This window comes from Mustela erminea, chromosome 14, assembly GCF_009829155.1.
Source record: "Mustela erminea isolate mMusErm1 chromosome 14, mMusErm1.Pri, whole genome shotgun sequence".
NCBI lineage: Eukaryota > Metazoa > Chordata > Mammalia > Carnivora > Mustelidae > Mustela > Mustela erminea.
In genome coordinates, this window is record NC_045627.1 from 18793383 (window position 1) to 18808907 (window position 15525).

Below are 15525 nucleotides of genomic sequence, written 5' to 3' on the forward strand. Positions count from 1 at the left end.
GACGTGGAAGAGTGGCTTTCTGTCCTAGGATCACTTCTTTCATCATCACGGAAGGGAAGAAAACACTTCTCAGCCATTTTCTCTTCCCTTTGTGGTAGATCACATTGTTGTGAAAGCACTTGCTCCTTCCTACCCGCCCTCCATCTTTGTGGGATGATTACACTTTCCTACCCCAGTGAGGGTTGGCCACAGGGGCTGTCTTGGCCACAGGACTTACTATGGCTGAAACAATGTGAGTAGCGATGACATTTCCCAGCAGGAGCTTTACATTAGGCCTCCGTCTGCCATGTCTCTCTGGGCCCATGTCCCAGGTCAAGGTCTCGACATTTAGTTTCAAATAATCCAAACCCTGGCCCGAGGATCAGGACTCTTTGAATTCAACATGACTGTGTGCCGTGTGTCCAGCGGCTGTGGAACGGGGCATACGGTTGGGTCACAGAGACCAGTGTCACATGGTCACTGGCGGGCTGTGCTTCGCCACCCTTCTGATGCCCTTGGAATGACATTGGCCTCCGTCACTCAAGCTCATGTCCCCTCGCCTCCCTTCCTCCTCAGCCTGTGTTTACTGCACTGTCTAGTTGGTGCTGAATGTTAGACTTTCTTACTCCCATCTTGCATTTATAGTGAAGCAATTTGTACAGACTCATCCACTAGATTAGTGTATATGCCTTTTTTTGGACATGTGTTGTGAACTGTTCAACCTCACAGATGATGTATCTAAAATTTTTTCTCTGCAATATAAATTGCCCAACATGTTATTAAAACAAAATAAACTCTTAGTAAATTCTTGACCATTTTCATTGATTCCCACCTCTCACTGAAGTTACGGGTTCTTTTTTCCATGATGTATTAAGTGGAGGTTATTGTTATCAGACCGCTCCTTTGCGTTTTCCCTTTATGGTGTCTGATGCGAGAAGGCTCTGTGCAGGTTCAGTAACACCTTACCTCTGTGTGGAATAATTGGGAGTTGACCTGACTTATCTCAGATCCCATGTCCAGTAAGCTGATGGGTGTTCAGGGGCTCTCTTGATTTCATGTTTCCTACTGACTTGTCTTGGCTTTGGACCATGGTGTGCAACCAAGACCTCGGAGAATTGACTAGTCTGACTAGTAGTTTCTGGGCTAAGATGATGCACTAGTTAGCTACTTGGTCATTCAGCGATTTTCTGTCGTGCTACTTCTGATCACCTCTCCACTTTGATTTCAAAAGGCAGATGGCTATTTGATTATTCAAGTCCCATTTGGGGACCAAGGACTTCCACACTTTTCTCTCCAACATGCACAGAAAGAACAGGGCACAGCCCCAGTCAGACAGGAAGGAACACTCAGGGAACGGTTCTGGTGTATCAATAATGGTCCACTCTTAAGGTTGGGTGACGGGTTCGTGATTGTTGATTTTAATATTATTTTTCCTTACAGAAGCATTAAATATATTCTCTTATATGTATTAAATACTCTATAGCTAAAAAAGTTTTTGTTTTTAAGTGTTAAACACTGTTAAATGCATCCATTGTGTTTATATTGGCAGAAGTGTGTCACATCAGTTATTTTTACATACAACTTTAATTTTCTTTTAAAATACCTTAGATGGACTTTTTAATAAGAGTGGTCTCTTTTCTCTACAGGCCACAATAATTTTATTTTGAAGACACTATTTATTGACCTTTGATTTTTCAGAGGCTCTTCATGTAAATGTAGTTACTAGTACGGTTTAGGGGTCAGACAGAAATACTTTCTCTTGTTCTACCACAGAGAAGTATCCTCTGTTAGGAAGGGTATAGAGGGGCGCCTGCGTGGCTCAGTTGGTGAAACATCTGCCTTTGGCTCAGGTCATGATCCCAGGGTCCTGGGATTGAGTCCCGCATCAGGCTCTCTGCTCATCAGAGAGTTTACTTCTCCCTCTCCCTCTGCCTGCCACTCCCCCGGCTTGTGCTCTGTCTCTGTCTTGAATAAATAAATAAAACCTTTCTTTCTTTCTTTCTTTTTTTTTTTTTTAAAGGAAGGATCTAGAAAGTTAGTGTCTGGTTATTGACAATGACTGACCACTAGTCCCTTCTCTTTTCTGTAAGAAAATCTCAGTATTTTTGGTTTTTATCATTACGTTAGTCACCATACAGTAAGTACTTCATTAGTTTTTGACGCAGTGTTCCATGATTGAAGATCTCGGTGTTTACACAGGGTTGAAAATGCTAGCCGGGTCTCCTCAGTTGTCAGCCTGGGCCTGCCTGGTGGCTGTGGGGATCAGACACAAGAGCCCCAGCTTTGGGCTTAGACGTCCATGGCTTTGAAACCATCTCCGCTTGTTTTAGCAGTTGACCTCCAGCTCAAAACCCTCTTGACTCCCATTAACAGTGGGCGCAGTACAACTGTTAACACCTACCTCGCTGTGTTGTGTACACAACAAACAGGAATTAGTGTGTGTGCAGCAGAAGGCACCGTCGTGACTGGATCCTTAGTGAGTTAAACTGAGCGGGTTTTTTGCTTGTTCTGGGTGGAATTTCAAGTACAGTTTCCCAAAGGAACAGTGTTAAGAATGAGGTTTGAATACAGTATTAGAAATATCATTAACATTAACTTGAGATCAATCACAAGTTAAATAGGCTTCTAAAGCCTGGCCAGAGAAGCCCATGAGTACGTTTGTCTCCAGTGAAATGCATTTCAGGTGCCACCTGAGACTTCATTTATTTCAGACCTTAGAAGTGAACTTCTAGAATGTGATTTATTACCAGGCTGAGGGATGTTTAGATAACCTTTTGCTCAGACATAAAATGGGATTTCTTGATAGGTGGTAGTGCTTTGGGGGACAAATGAGCCCTCCTTTCTACTTTGGGGAAGTAAACTTACCTGGAGACCGTACTGCTCTTCTGTCAGCCCACCTAGGTAGTTCTAGTATAGACCTGTGGCCAAAAGGGAGACCTTGACCTCTGTCTGGGTGGATGCATGGCCCCACGTGGTAACAGTGTGAGTTTTCCCTGAGGATCTTTACAACTATGGCTATGGAATAAGCCCTCTTGGTGAGAGAGCTGGGAGTTAAGCGGAAGAAGACAGATTTCAGGAAGGGAGAATGGAACCAATCTGTAGAAACAGATCTGCCTTCAGGTTCTGGTGGGGGTCAGGTTGAGTTGGTCCTAAAACCCAGCTACCCCTGTGGCTTTCCTGTTGCTGGGTCACGTGGAGTCAGCATGTTCCCCCTTGCTCTTATTGATTTATTTTTGAATATTTATTTCCAAATTTAAATTCAGTTACTTAACATATAATGTATTATTGGTTTCAGAGACAGAGGTCAGTGACTCATCAGTCTTACCTAACACCCAGTGCTCATTCCATCATGTGCCCACCTTGCCTTTACTGGGGATGCCTCAAGTGCCATTTCTGTTAACCCGCAAGCTAGGGAGTAGTGACTAATTCATCTGTTTAGACTTGGCATATGTAAGAAGTTGTGCCTTTGTCATGGCAATTATAATAAATATAATTATATAGTGGGACAGCTGGTTTATGACATAGCTTTTCGAGAACAATGGCACTGTTTATTCCTATCTTATAAAAGCAGAAATGTATTAGCACTAATCAGAGGATACTAGTGACTGTGTGCGCGCCCGCGCGTGTGTGAGAGAGAGGAGAGAGAGAGAGAGAATGACTCTGAGAACAGACTGAGGGTTACCAGAGGGGAGGTGGGTGGGGGACGGGGGAAATGGGTGATAGGGATGAAGGAGTGCACTTGTGATGAGCCCTGGGTGATTAAAATAAAAACTTAGAAAAATGAGTCGATAGGAGTTTGCTCTAATGCAAACATCCTACAATGTGTGCTTTTAAACTGTATAAAACAAATTCATAATACGGTTCTAGTAGTCACAGGTTGCCTTGAAGAACCTTGTGCTGCCATTGGTCACAAGGAGCACTAGTGGGCAAAGAGCAGATGTTCGTGGCTCTCCCGTGTAACGTGGAGAGAGCCAGGTCTCTTTCAGGAGGAATTGGTGCTTTGGCAGGACTGCCGCATGTGTGAGTATGTGTGCCTTACTAGAAGGGGAAGAGAAAATGACTTAATGCCTTTGTTTTCTTCAGTGGGTTAGTGTTGGAGGAACTGAGATTTTATGTGATGACACTCCTTTGTAAACTCTGCTTCCCTCTAGGAAGTATCCAACTTGCTCTCTCACTAGTAGCATTCTGTATTGTTGGAACATGTCAGCGAGAGCAACGAAACACACCTGCCGCTTGAGTTCTGTGTGCCAACCAGTCTGAACAGCTATAATATGTACTTCTCCTTGAGGTATCAACAGCCCGAAGAAACTTTGTCCTTTCTCCTTTGTGGCTTGTTGACCTGGAGCATCATTTATATCAGACTGTGTGTTCGGCTGTGTCCTGGGTAGGGGGGATACAAAGCCTTTGAGACATTAGTCTCTTCCTCAGATGGACTTTTATCATCTGGCCAGAGAGCAGGGTCAGGGGAGGGATTGCAAATGGAAGGAAGACGTTAAGGTTGTGTAAGTCTGTGTTGAGATGGAGGTATGAAGAAGGAGGTCTGTAGGCATTTGGAGGAAAGAAGAGTTCTTCAAGACCTGAGACGTGGGGAGGGTTCCAGGAAGAGGAAGGGTCTGGAAGGTCACCATTAGTATGGAGAGTGACAGAAGGTCTACAGCCAGGAGGTGTGGTGTGGGCCTCCATGTGGAGGTGGTACTAAGCCCTGTGCTTTAGGGGAACATGTAGACCAGTTGCTGTATTTGATGGAGGGTTTTTTGGGTGGTCTGTGGGGGTTGGAAAGGTGGAGGCCAGTGTTTGCTGCTTAAACATCATGGCATTGGGCCCTTGGGCTAATTGTCACTTTTACTGAACTATACAACCACAGCGGATAGTTTGGTGCTGTGGGCAAAAAAGACATCCTAGAAATAGTACATTGTAGCAACATTGGCAACTGAGTTCCTACTTTGGAAGCACAAGGTTTGTTGTAAACATCTTTCAACTGGTTTGAGTTAATGATTCAGGTAGACATATGTATGAAGCCCTTCTTCCGGACAGAGCAGAGCACCCATTCTATGAATTTAAGCTTGACTGGATCCTAGGCAGTAGAAACAAAGTAAATCATCTCTCTCTTTTCTGGATGGCTACCTTACCCCTTCCTCTTTCATGTATCTCAATGTATCTGCTTATGTCTACCCACTTAGACAATCGCATTTTTCTCGCTGCAGGTGTAAGTTTCCTGTGTTGTGTGCACACACAACTATATATATATGTATATTATATCTATGTATAGATATAATATACATATACAGCCTTCCCGTATAAAAGAGCTGCTGTCCTTGGTGTAACAGCCAACATATGACCAGTTTGACCAGTATGATCGGTGATAATAGTTCTGTAAATAGAAAATCACGGTGCTTAAAAATACATACTAATTTGCATGAATATTTGAGGAAAGTTGCCTACAAAGCAGATGTTTTCCTGTTTAATTGATAGTGAGAGGGAAGGTTTATGGCATGGTGGCACATGGTGTTGTCGTATTTATTCTGTGATGATGATGATGCATTGGGAGCACAGAAGACCTGGCGGCTGGAACAGCAGTCGGGACACTCAGCCTTGGTGACCTGGCTTGGGGAATGGGAAGAATGGTAGAGATATGGGAGACACAGTGGGAGGCTGTCATTATACCTGTTGCTAGTGAATTCGAGAGAGGGAAGTTGGGAGAGAGAGAGCTCAGATGAGTGTAGAATTTAACTTAAAGCATCTAGGACAATGAGATTACTTTTCTGTGAGTCAAGGGAAATTTTCAGCTCCATCATCTAGACTATGGGCCAATATTATGCCTGTTGCTAAGGATAAATGTGAGGTCATAGGCTTACCCTGCACCTGCCCTTTTTGACCATAAATTAGTCTTCCGGGTGGAAGAACCCTTGGAGCCTTTCAGAGAGATGAAGCAGTGACTTAGTGCCATGCTAAGTCAGGGCGGGAGCTCTGGACTCCTGGCACAGTGCTCTTTCCACTCTTCCATAATGGTTTACATAATATCCCATTTTAGAAAGAGCCTTTTGATCTCACTTTCGATCAGGTATTTGGTTAGTATTTTGAAGAATTTTTGGCCTGTAGAATGAATGATTGGTTCTTAAAAAATACAAGGAAGTTAAACTCAGGAGATTATCTCCAAAGCCAAGAAGGTTTAATTTTTAACTTAAAAAAAAAAAAAATTACTCCTCTGCTAAATTTCTCTATCCCCGCTAGCCATCAACTCATTTCTTAACTGGTCCACGGGACTTAGCCATTCTTCAGTCTGCTGTGATTTGCCAGTTCCCAGTTACATAAACTTTCCTGTATTTTTATTCCATAATAATGGTTAGGGCCCAGTAGCCCAGATGGAGTATTTGCAAAATCACTCTTACTTTTTAAAAAAAGTTGGTTTACTATGGCATAAATGAAATCATTTCAATTTTAAGCCTTTTTGTGTGTGTGTGGTAAAATTCCTGTTGTATAGTAGGAATACGAAACCCAAGAATCCTAAACCAAAAGTTTCTTTAATTTATTCTTATCTATTTATTTTTTTTTTAACCACTTAAATAAAGGACTCAGACCACACAACACCAAAGTACTACTTCAGCTTTAAAATTCTTTGGATATTTTAACATCAAAAATAATTTTTAAAGAATGATAAGCTAGTTTGTCCTAGTTTTTGAAGGTCGACTTAGAACTTCCAGGGACAAGACAGCGCTGTTTGTGTGCCCGCTGTACGTGAGCACTGTGCCCAGTGCTTTGCGTGTAATATTACATATAAGCTGTCCCCCAGACTCTGTCAGGTGGGCATTTTGTCATCCCCCACCGCCATTGCAGGTAGTTTGCCCAGGTGATTCTGTGTCAGAGGTCGGATCTGAATCTGCTGCGAGGCCAGGCCCCCTGCTCACTGCATCCAGAATCCCGCCGAACTCCGGAACTTTTTCTGAAAGCAATAGAAATTAACCTCCATCCACGGATCTAGTGTGTCATGATGACATTAATTCTTTTTTTGAAAGAGTTTTTACTGAGCCATCTACTGTTTTCTTGGAAGTTGCTAAAGGCTAAAGTTTGAGGGGGGAGCAAAACAAACAACTTCTTTTTTAAGGGCTGATATAAATCAAGACAGGAAAGTTCCGCCTTAGCCGCCAGTGAACACGCTTATTGGTCAGGCTCCACTGGCTGACTCATTTCTTTTTCGCTGTGTTAGAGGGCCACACCCTGCATTCCAAAAAAACCTCTGCTGCCCGGCCACACCCGCGGCCTCCCCGCTGGAGCCTCCGGGGTCGCAGCCGGCGCGGGTGTCGGTGTGTCGGTGTCGGTGCGGCTGCACGCCGGCGGGCCAGGCCGCGGGAGACGCGCGGGTGTGGGGCCCGGAACCCGGCGACCCCCGCCACCCCGACCCTCCTCCACCCCCGCCCGCCCCGCCTCCCGCACCCCCCAGGCGGGAGCCGCGCACACTCGCTAGGCGCCCCGGGAGCTTTGCCGACACTGCCGCCGGGGAGGAGGAGAGACGTAAGTGTGCGCCCTCTGGGCGGAGTGGCCGGCCCGGGCGCACTCCGGGGAACGAAGGCTGCAGCGCGGACCGGTGGACAGCGGGCATAGCCGGCCTCGCGGAGCTCCCTGGGGGACGCGGGGAGTGCCCTTCCCCGCGCCACAGACCCGCACGCTCCCCGTGCCCTTGGTGAACCCTGGCTCGGAGTATGAGGGCGGGGGCTGCAGCCGGGGAGGCTCCGAATGTGCCGGGGTGCTTTGGAGAACTAAGGAGCAGGGGGTTGTTTTGCCGTGGGGTTACCAGAAAGGCCCAGCGGAGGTGTCGGAGGGAGTCAAATTGCATCTACAGCAAGGTGGCTAAGTTTGGGGGAAGCCCTCTCTCGAACTCCAGTCCCTGTGCGGGAGAGGTCCTTGAACTAACTCCTTGGCCTGGCGGGGAGCCGCTTTGAGTGAGATCTGTGCTGCAGCCCGGAGGAAGCACGTGCGCCTCGTGTTTTGGAATGAGCATGTTTACTCCACAGCCATGCTTTCTGTGTATTGTGGCCAGTAATTGCTCTTGCGGAATTTGTGGAAATAAATACCCTGAGAAGAATGCATGGGACTTGCTCCCCCCCCCCCCATTAGTTTTTGTTCTGTGTCCTTGTGGAGTTATACCAAAGAGAAGGGTAAGAATCAGAGACCTGAGCTCCAGTTCAATTTCATTCTTAATCTTGTTGCCTTACCACTTTTAAAACTGATGTAGAAATAAAGTTGTGGATCTTCTTTAAAAACCTTTCTATGTAAGAAACTAGTCAGCAAGCGCATAGAGATTTGTATGGTGTCTTTTTCTTTCTTTCCCAAGAGGATGGGGAGGTGTAGGGACAGGAGAAGCAGAACCTTTGATTTATTCTGTTTGATTAAGGACCTACCCAGTGCAACAGACATATATCACCACTGATATATGGTGAGAAGCACTGGCTGTACTCGAAAGGCAGGCTGTAGACATGAAGACATCCATAGCAAGAAGGATGATAGGAAAATTGTAAATTGCATTATGAAGTTACCGACATGAATTACGAAGTTATGAATGATACCATTATTCTTCATTTATGAAGGTAGAAACTAATGCAAACTGTAACAGAAAGAGTGAGAGGTTCTTTGCAGCTGATTTTTTATGAAGGAAACTTTACTAGAAAGAAATCTTTGCTAGGGGCGCCTGGGTGGCTCAGTCGTTACGCGTCTGCCTTTGGCTCAGGTTTTGATCCCCGGATCTTGGGAATGAGCCCCGCATCGGGCTCCCTGCTCCTCCAGAAGCCTGCTTCTCCCTCTCCCACTCCCTCTGTTTTTGTTCACTCTCTTGCTGTCTCTTTTCCTGTCAAATAAATAAGATCTTGAAAGAAAGACAGAAGGAAAGAAAGGAAGAAAGAAATCCCTCCTAAATGTACTAAGTAATTGGATAGAATTTTTAGTGAGTTAAACTTTGACCTCCTAGTAGCACTGTTTCCAAGTTCATAGGCTTGATCAGCTCAGCTGCTTTGAGTTTAACTCAAGTGCCTCTGTGTGAGATGGGGATCCCAGTTCTTTTGAGAAACATTCTGTGATGTTGAAGACAGCTGGGGTAGCTGGAAATGCCCCTGTCAGGTGGTGAGAAGGGAAAGATACTTTGTTAAATCTCTGAGGTGTCTAAAAGGGATGATTAAATTTAGATTTTGATTTGAGTGTCACGTACCATTGTGACAGAGCCGACCATTTAAGGACCTGCTTATGATCAAGCAGCAAGATGCTTTGCATCCACTACCTCATTTAATTTGTATAATCATGCTGAGAGATAGAGATATTATTATCTTTGTTTTATAGTTGAGACAGCAGCTTTAACAGTGTTAACTTTTCTGAATGAAATAATCCCAGAGGACTTTCTTTGTTCAAAGCAGATTTTTTGGTGTGATTTTAAAAGTTCTCGTTGCCCCAGCGCCAGAATATCAAAGTCCAAGGAATGGTGCATTTACTCTGGGAGCTCATGGTTTTCAAATATTAACTAAGCAAGCCCTTTCTTGATGAGCCTGTTAACACATGTGCCGTCCCCACCGTTCCGCGCTTGGGATGACTTTCTCCTCCTTTTTTCCCCTGAAGCCTTGTCAGTTCTAGACTGGCATAGTCTTCCTATCCCACATGCACTGAGTGCAGCTCAGGCATTAAGCAGCTGGGGACGTGGTTGTCCAGGGTCACTGTCTGTGAGCGCACACGGGCAGTATTTTCTATGCAATGTCAAGTGCTTTTTGTTTCTTGGCACTTAGTGTTGAGCCTGTTAGTTAAGAATAGTGAGGTCACGAGTGGCGCACTTTGTGAATGCTGGAACTTTTCTTGTTCAGTGAAGGTGAGAAAATCTCAGTGCGTCTCACCAGGGGCTGCCAGTACACCGAGGGTCCCTCTGCTGGGCTGGCTTCTGCGAGGTCGGAGTGAAAGAGGACATTGTCCCGTGTCTTAGAACGCTGTGCGCTACAGCATCTGGGCCAGAACCCAGAGCCCAGGGTCGTCCCACCCCCGCCTCCATCACCGTCACCACCTCTTAGATACCCACCCAGGCCTCCTCCTTAGACCTCTCGGGAGTCCTAGCTGTGTTAAGTGCCTTGAGTTCTCGAAGATGTCGACAGCGCATGCCAGTGCAATGATAAAACCACTTGGGGGTAATCTTGTGAAAATCATGGAGAGGAGGAAGTATGCCAGGCAGCTTGATTTTCGAAACAGGGCACGTGGTAAATTCTGGAAACTTGATTTTCAGGGCTCATGTTGGTATCTAGCAGAATTTTTTTTTTTGAGAAGGTGGATAGGGATGGATTTCGAGAGTGGGGTGACTGCCCAGGTCCAGCGTCACTCCTCTCCATCTGGCCTTACTTCTTTTTTGCTGGTTACCAGACAGGTGTATCAACATCCCTGCGGGTACCCACAGGCCTGCTTCAGCCAGACATTTAAGCACGTGCTGCGTGATGTTACTCGAGGCAGACATGTGTGGGTTGGGCAGCAGTAGAGATGAGTGGGTTTGTGTTTTGCCCTCCCGAGCAAGACTGGTCAGTAGGGTGGTGTCAGCCCTGAGCTAGCTGCCAGCCCCCAGCTGCTGACACATCTGGAGGAAAAGGTCTCATGCTGGTAGAGGTGGAGAGGGAGGCGACGGCCCCATGGTTTTCTGAGGCATTGGAGATAGTGGTTAGGGGACAGGGACTCAGGACGCCTGGGAGGCTCGGTCAGTTAAGTGTGTCTGACTTGGGCTCAGGTCATGGTCTTAGTGCTCAGTGGTGAGTCTGCTTGTCCCTCCTGCCCCCTCCCCCCACTCTCTCTCTCTCAAATAAATAAATAAAATCTTAAAACCCCCGAAAGAACAGGGACTGTGGTCTGACCTTGGGGCGGGTTATTTGAGGGATCTGCGCCTTAGTCTTTTCATTCATAAAACGCAGATAAATACTACGTCCTTAGTATGGTTGTTGAAGATGGTGAAGGATTACATTAAATCGATAATCCATGGGAGGTGCTTCAAGCCCTGAGCCCGACAGTAGACCGTGTGTGTTGGAATGGGGCCTTGTGTTGTCGCTCATGCTTTTACTGCTTTGGGCGCTGCTGGGTACTGTTCTCGGTTTGTGTGTCGGTTGTGGGTGCAAAATGGGGCTGTTGGATTTGGGTGAGGGTCTAGAAACTTTGAACGGAGGTCGATGGCCCTGGGGATGTCCAGCCTGGTGTGGAAGCTACGGGATGGAACTGGCCTCCAGTCCACTGAGGTAGAGCTGGTCACATTCTCTGCCTGGCGCATTTTATCTGATGGAACGAGTGCTTTCTCTTTAGGAGCTGTCGCTGGCTCTCCCAGAAACCTCCATCAGGTTAGAATTTAGAGGGGCTCTTTCTTGGTGTTGGTCAAGATTGAACCAGCGATGTGATCTTAGGCACTTGGCTAAACTCGGTGGTTCTCATGAGGTGGCGGGGAGGGGGGTGTCAGTGAGCCAGGGACGCCGCCGCTGTGCATAGGACAGGCCCCTCTGCACAGAATCGTGCCTTCCAATGTCAGTGGTGTTGAGGCTGAGGAACCTCATCTGTGTGTTTCTGTGAAATGGGTCTTTTGGAGCCTGCAGAAGGGCACGGCATGCACGTTTTACCAGCAGCGGTCCAGTATCATGGCATTTGCTCCGTTCCCCTAGAGGAAGAGAGTGCAGTGCTGGGAGAGAGTCACGTAAGCCCGTGCGGGCATCCCAGCTGTACCCATTTAACCTGCTCTGTGATTCGAGGCAAGTTTCTCTGTCTGTGATCACCCCGTCCCTGTTTCATAAGAGTTGCAGGAATCCACAGGGCGCATCTGCAAAGCTTGCAGTGCCGTTCTTGGGCCCAGGAGTGAGCCACGGTTTTTCAGATTCACTTTTCTTTTTTTTGGTAACAGAGTTAGGTGGATGCTTATAAAAATGGAAGACTTGGAAAGAGGATGAATCAAGAAAGTGGGTTTCTGATACAAACCAAAAAGGGCTTTGGGGTCAGAAGTCAGGGAGGTTCTATCCCTGAAGTGTTAACTTTAGCCCTGTGGGGAAGGAGCTAGAGTCCTGTGCCTCACGTGGGGCTGGAACTAGCCAGGAGGAAGAGTTCTGTGTTTGTGGATTGCTCCACTGCAAAAACTTGGAATGTTGTTCTTAAGCAGTGCAATGGACTCTGTTTCTTCATCCTACTTTTGATGTGATTGATGGTTCCTTAATCGGTTGTCTAGTGCCTTAAGGTACAAGCCACACACACACCCAGCCACGTATACCCAAATGTGTCAGCCTTGCTGTCTTACTGACTTCCTGTCCCCACTCTGCCTCCCCACCAAAGATGGAGCAGAGCTTTCACGTGGTCGCTCTTCCTGTCACCCCCATGGGTGGCCCAGCCATGGAGCTGGGAGTCTAGAGGCCATCCCTGAGTCCCACTGTTCTCCTGCTGTTGTGGTGGCCTGGGACACTTCCATAAGATCAGCTGAAACTTCATGCATTTGACTGCAGGCTGATTGCTTGATTGATTGATTGATTGATTTGGGGAGCTGAGCCTTGGGTGGAAGGATCGCCACCCTGCCCCCCTGTGGGCACGACCTACCTGCTGTCTCCTTTGTAAGGGAGAACGTTTTACAGCTCTCTTTGTCATCCAGGAGGTACCTCTGAGAGATGCACTGTGGAAAGTGGCCTGGCTTAGAAAGAGGCTCTTTGTCTGGAGGATTGAAGATGTTTGTGAGTTTTTATTTATTTTTTTTATTTTTTATTTATTTATTTTTTTAAAGATTTTACTTATTTATTTGACAGAGAGAGAGCACAAGTAGACAGAGAGATAGGCAGAGAGAGAGAGGAAAGCAGGCTCTCCACTCAGCAGAGAGCCCAATGCGGGACTCGATCCCAGGACCCTGAGATCATGACCTGAGCCGAAGGCAGCAGCTTAACCCACTGAGCCACCCAGGCGCCCCTGTTTATGAGTTTTTAAAGAAATTTCACTTTCTCTCTCCGGGTCCCGGGACCTCTGCATTTGGAGGGAATTGTTGAAGTCCTGCATGCACACGGGACGCAAGCCCTCCTGTGGAGCAGGTGTCTGTGTGTGCCCCCAGCAGCTTGCCTCTCTCTGGGTATCTGGAAAGCTGTCCTCTTGGAGCGGTGGGGAGACCACATACCACCCCCACCTCCCACCCCCAGCAGACAGCGGCAGGTGGACTAGGAATGACTGGGGCACCACAGCCCACCCCTGAGACATTTGTAACACAGCCACCCCTTCACGTAGTGCGTGGAGGCTTTCCTGAAGCCAGCCTTCAGGCTTTCTTGAACCCTCACCATGGTGCAGAAATCGAAGGCAATGTTCCAGACTCTCCTGGTCTCGAGCTGCCCCAGAGTTGCTGCGTGTAAAGGTGATTGACAGACACTCGGGCGTTCTAACAGAGAAGCCTGAATGGGGACATGCAGCTGCAGAGCTTCGAAGGGTCAGAAGGCAAGAGTTTGACATTTGAGCCAAACCAGACCTCGGGTTCCTTGTAGATGAAAGAGATGAGAGATAGATTACAATTTTAGGTGGTCCCAGTGAGCACAGTTCTTGAAGCCCGATTAGATGATTTCCGCACTTTGGGCTCAGCCCCATGACTTTGCTTTCCCAGATGTGGATGAGGCCGGAAATTCCGTGAGCTGCTGTGACCCAGGTGTGGAAGGTGCCTGAAGGCGGAGTGTGTGTTTGCAAGGTCCCCAGTGCTCACCCGGTGGAGTCCCTTACTCTTTGCTGTCCAAATCCCAAGTTCTAGACTTGTGCTGACTCAGCAGATGTGAAGCTAGATTTCTTTGTGTTTTGAAACTGGAGTCCTGCCCAAACACCTTGTAGACAGACACAGAAGGAACAAAGAGATTTAAAAGGTCACCATAGAATGGAACAATAGACCTCATTATGCATATCTGTGAGCTTGTGTTTTTAGTTTAAAGAGTTTAAACTTGGTGTTTCCTGAATTCTTTGATGTGCTCATCTAAATATTCTCTGTGGGTGTAGTTTGCTGCTTTTAAGAGGGGTCCCTCCCCCTTCCTGGAAATTCCTAAGGCCTTCGGTTCACTGGAGTCACCGGTTTCCACCATTTCCACCGTGAGCACGGTTGGTCTGTGGGCACTGTGCCAGGGCTGGGAGAGCCCGGGCCCTTTCTAACTTGGAAAAGACCCGGTTCTAAAAGGACGCAAACACCTGCGGGTTCATGGAGCACAGCGGAGGGAGACCGAGGAAGTGCCGCCACTCTGGGCTCCTCGGGCAGAGGGAGCACTTGGTGCAAGGTGGTCCTCATGGGGGAAAGGTCTTTGGAGAGGAGTTTGCAGATGTGAACCCTGTAGCTGCGATGACATAGGCAGCACCAGCCCGGCTTGTCTTCCCGGAGGGAGGGTGTCCTGCTTTCAGGGAAACCAGAGCCAGTCTTTGGGGTGACCCTGTCCCCGGGCTGGGGCTGCCTGTGAGCTTTTGAGATCAGGCCTTTGGGTTCCAGACCTGACTCAGCCGTGCCTTAGACACCAAACACTGCGGAGCCCACCCCGACCTTACCGTGCGGCGCATTGTGCCACACGGGGACACCGCGTCGTTCTGTCCCATGCCCGCTGTGTGCTTTTTGGGCTCCTTGTGGATTGCGATCAGCAAATTCCAGCCTCTGGTCTCTGTGGTTCATACTCCCACAGCGAGGTGTTAAATGGGTATTTTTATTTTAATGTCCCCATGAGCCTGGTTGGCAGGTACCACTCCTCATTTGTCTTATTTATGAATCGCAAGGTTAAGGGGCTGGACTGGTGAGGCCCCATGCCCCGCCCCAGGTGACAGTGGGCTGGAAGCACCTGCTTGCTTCCCATGGGGGGCGCTTGTCTTCACCCTGAGTGTCCTTTCCTCCAGAACTGATGACCATTGTAATGCTGGTACTTCCCTTTGCTTCTTAGAAAATGTGGGGAAGACAAAGGAGATTAACTGAGTGCTTACTCACACTGGGATGCCATGTCCTCTGGTGCGAGTGACTCGTGAGCGTGAGTAGAGCAGACCAGAGTCCATTGTTATAGTTACAAAGTAAACTAAAGCAACTCAGTCCTACCGGGCTGCTTAGCATATCCTGTGATGTCATTTAAGTCGCTCAGATTACCACACTGCTGGAGAAGTCTCCAGTCAAGGCGGCTTTTAGTCAGAATTTCACTGACTTTTTTCCGCTGTGGTTTTGCCATTGCTAAGATGCTTACAAATTTTAAATAGATAAAATTAAGTAAAGTTTTGAATAAAAGAAGTCTACTTTTATTTGGCTGCCAAGATAATAGCACAGCCCCCCTCCCCGTTTTGGGCATTTTGGTTCTGGAAGCTGTGGTGCTTTTTTTAAAACTGTATTCTTAGAAGACTGTCCTTTTAATATTCTTGTATTCACACTTATGTACTGAAACTTTTCGCGCAATTACCATTGCTGACAGTAACTGGTGTTTGTACTATTGAGCATTTGTTGGAGAGACTATCAACCCAGCGGGCCGGGGCTGGGACAGTCACCTTCTTAAAGCCTCTCAGGCTTTCCTTCCAGGAGCAAAATACTCAGCAGAGGCCGGAGCCCAC

General features: G+C 47.4%; 1 protein-coding gene across 8 annotated transcripts in view; it reads left to right on the forward strand.

Moving 5' to 3' along the window:
• SGMS1 (sphingomyelin synthase 1) overlaps nt 1-15525 on the forward strand; it is a 266791-nt gene that overhangs the window by 164645 nt on the left and 86621 nt on the right. Inside the window, exon 1 of one of the 8 annotated variants that reach the window (XM_032312964.1) lies at nt 7138-7488. The exons of the other annotated variants lie outside the window; for them this stretch is intronic. The gene's annotated coding sequence lies outside the window, so the exon portion shown is untranslated. Of the gene's footprint in view, nt 1-7137; nt 7489-15525 lie in introns of those variants that run through there. 8 annotated transcript variants of the gene reach the window in all.